This window comes from Macrobrachium rosenbergii, chromosome 57 (assembly GCF_040412425.1).
Source record: "Macrobrachium rosenbergii isolate ZJJX-2024 chromosome 57, ASM4041242v1, whole genome shotgun sequence".
NCBI classification, from domain to species: Eukaryota; Metazoa; Arthropoda; class Malacostraca; order Decapoda; family Palaemonidae; genus Macrobrachium; species Macrobrachium rosenbergii.
The window spans coordinates 17786988-17791320 of record NC_089797.1 but is presented as its reverse complement, the minus strand read 5'-3'; positions in this window follow the sequence as shown (position 1 = coordinate 17791320).

The window sequence follows — 4333 nt, the reverse complement described above, 5'->3', positions numbered from 1 at the left end:
ACAGCGTCTCAAGACATACAGCGTTGAATCATTTTACCTACGCTAACTCTTTTACGGTATACGCGTATCTGAACACAAAATCATAGTTATACAACAATTCACACATACACGGGGAGACTACTGCATTATGAAACCACAGCATAAGAATGTACATATATATATATATATATATATATATATATATATATATATATATATATATATATATATATATACTATATATATATATATATATATATATATATATATATATATATATATATATATATATAGGATATGCATAACGGATGCTATTTGTGAACTGTTATGCAGTGAACTTGCCCCATTTTTTGTATAAACATGCCATGAGATGGCCACATCCCTGCGATTTTTTGTGAACATTATGTATTGTGTAATTCATTCTTGCAAAAACCTCCAAAAGACGAAAATATTATTATTACGATCCCATTGAAAAAATAAATGTCATTTTTTTATTGTCAAACTTTTGTAACACATTCTTGCAAATTTAACATCTCAAGAGATAGGTTTAAATCTGTTATATTTCTTTTGTGATAGTTGAGAAAACTAATATGATCACTATCTTATCTCAGTTTCAGCACAGGATGTCTTTGTTGTAAATCAAATTCATATAACATTCATAAGACTGAAATTTCGCTGGCTTCAGTGCCCATGTCTTTCAGGAACAAGCTTGGAAGGTTTTCGCTCATTTTTCTTCTCAAACCTACACCTTGCTATACACTATTTATGAGAATGTATAAGCTGTCCTCGCATTTTGTTGCAATTTGAATATAAATGCATATATATATATATATATATATATATATATATATATATATATATATATATATATATATATATATATATATATATATATATATATATATATCTTCTTCTTCTTCTTCTTTTTAACGTGCTTTTTCCCATTTTTGTATGGGCAGATATATGATATATATATATATATATATATATATATATATATATATATATATATATATATATATATATATATATATATATATATATATATATATATATATATACTCGTATATATATCCACGTTGTCTTGCTATGAAGGCTTAGTTAAAAATTTCTTTTCTGTATTTGTAAACTGATCTGTAATGACATCAGCAATAATTATGAAAAACTGCTATTTTTTTCTTTAATTTCTTTGGTGAGCTCCTCTTGCATGAAAATTACTTTTGGGCTTTGTTCAACGGTAATTATGCAGTTTATAAAAATGATTCAGCCAGGTGAATATGACTTCAGGAACAAGTAAATAGGTTGTTTCAGGACTGCACTGTGTTTGTGACTACTTTTGTTATAGTCAAGTTGATATATTAAATCATAACTTTAAATTATCCTTATAACATGGAGTATTAAGGTGTTTGTGTGTGTGCGTATATATATATATATATATATATATATATATATATATATATATATATATATATATATATATATATATATATATATATATATATATATACTATGTATATATATATATATATATATATATATATATATATATATATATATATATATATATATATATATATATATATATATATATATATATATATATATATATATATATATATAAAAAGTTTTTATCATCACCGTGATTCATATACAACATTAAGCTACAAACGTCCTTTAATATCCAAAATTCGCTCTACCCGGAAATAATATATTTTCATATATGTTACCGATGGGGAATTTTTAGTTGATAATAAGTACGCCGTCCGTGAGGTCGAACCAGCGAAGGACAGGAACTCAGGATTACAGGGACGCATTAACCCGCGCGGCCACAAGAGAGTATAGTGGATATCGGCTCCCCTATACTCGTACAAATCACCTGTCGAACTCAGGTGTTTGTGTTTCGGAGACGATATCCACCCACCTGCCATGTTGACCGTGTAATGCGTTTGTCTGCAGCCATATTATGAAGTTTTTATCACATCACCGTGATTCATATACAAGCATTGGCTACAAACGTCCTTTAATATCAGCTTTAGTGAAGGGAAAAAGGGTTTTTAAGCAAGAGAAGAGATTATCATCCGCACGTACAAGGAGGTAATGAAAATAGGTGCAAAGAACGTAAGAAAAAAATGAATGCAATTAAAATTAAGAGGTCGATTCTGAGCATGCACATGAGGGCAAAAGTGCTTGACCTTAGGGAAACAGATTCTACGTTGAAAGTTAAATAAATAACTGATCCCCAAAAAGAAAATGCAAATGTAGAGATGCCTCTTGGAGAGACTGTGATTCTGTTTAATGGAGTGAGTATTTCTCATGTCTTTCCGAATGTGAAGGGCCACAAAAAGCGCGCTAATGGGGGCCGGGGTAGGCGGGATGTTGTAAGTTACACGGTGCTCATGAAAGTGTCTTACTGTAGGAAATGTGAGACAATCAGTTGTTAAAGTTGAAGAATGGAATAACTGTAGAGAAATAGTAAAAGTCTGACTGACCAGCTGACCAGAGATATACAGTATGTCTGGATTTAGGAGGGTTGTCAAGGAATCCGTTTGAGGCATATTTGTTCCTTTTCACAGAGGTAAAGTGTTAGAGGAACTAACAAAAGTTATTGATGTTTAGGTGAACTTTTAGTGTAGCAGATGAGACGATAAGAAATGTAAAGGGTGAAGATGCCAGCGTTTTGAGATTATTCAGTCAAGCGAAAGAATAAATTAAAACATGCTAGCTGAAAGTATACAATTCGAAAGAAAAAGAGGCAGACTTAGAATGTGAGGGATATTTTGTGGAAGACGTATTGAAAAGGAAGATTATCTACAAGATAATACCGAAATGTGAAATGGAGGAAAACGGTTCAGTATGCCTCTGATGAGCTTTTTTCTTTGTGTAGGTGTGCGAAGTGGGTCTTGCAGTGTATTTTACCTCTGATGATTGTAATATTTTCTCTCAAAGCCGACATTAATGAGAAGAAATGGCATTGAAGTTGGACAATTTAGTTTTCTGTAAAGAAAACTATTAGAAAACTGCTTGTCTGCCCGTCACTCTTTTTCTGTCCTCCCTCAGATCTTAAAAACTACTGAGACTCAGGGCTGAAGATTGGTATGTTGATCATCCACCCTCCAATCATCAAACATACCAAATGCAGCCCTCAGCCTTCATAGTTTTTTTCATTTTATTCAAGGTTAAGTTATCCATGATCGTGTGTCTGACACCGCTATAGGTACCAACAGCACAGACCACCACCGGGCCATGGCTGACAGTTTCATGGGCCACGGCTGACAGTTTAATAGGCCGTGGCTGAGAGTTTCATACAATAGCCTATTATACGCTGTACAGAAAACTCGGTGCGCCAAAGAAACTTCGGCGCATTTTTACGTTTAAATACTGATATTAATGGGATGATTGATGAATTAACTACACTGCTGGTAAATGAAACAAAGGCGACTGTAATGTGGATTAAATGCTCACGTGTTTATGACATGTTGAATTAAGCAGGAATCAGTCTCGGGGCTCGCTCACAGTGGAGGTGCGACCTCGGGTACTTTCAGTCAATTTCGTAAACTTCTCCGGATGTCTTAGGAAAACTTTCATCATATCTGTATAGGGAAGTTTAGAATGCACTCACAACTTAGTTCATTAAAACATGACATTTGGTAAAGTTGCTCATTTTGAAAATGCTAATTCTCTTCAATTCGGGAACTCAAATAATTTGTTTACACAAGCTTTCAAAATGTTTTTACAAACAACGTTTCTTACGAGATAGCTTCCTCCAAGCTAAAAATTGCATTATGATATTACATATTTCAGCACAGATCGATAAACGGTGATTGCAACTTAGAAGCTTTTATAGAAAGAAATATTCATATGGAATGTGATAGTGATAAAAACCAAGTCGCATTGCAAACTGCAATAAATAGACACAGAAGCTTTGTAAACATTCTTTTAATTAATTTTTCCTGGTTTTGAACTACTTTAATGTTAACAAATTCTCGTACTTTAGATTCCTTTTTCTAAGTGAGTCATTTTCTTTAATATTTGTGAGTTCGGTTTCCACTAGGATATTTCAAATTGTTTACCTATTCACTCCTCACTTTTCATTTTCCATCTCTTCTCTCCAAAGTAATTAGTCTGATTAGTCTATTTCCTTCTTGGCCAGCCCATTCAAAGATAGGTATGTTGTGGTATTTTCTGAGAAATTTTACAACAAAGTAGTTATGAAACGAGCCTTCACATTCAAAATTAAAATGAAAAGTAATGAATTATGAGAGTGAATAAATGACCATTGACAGTAAAATTCACTATAAATGAGGCTAAGTATTTGATTTAAATTAAACATGTTTGTGCATATTATATACAGAAA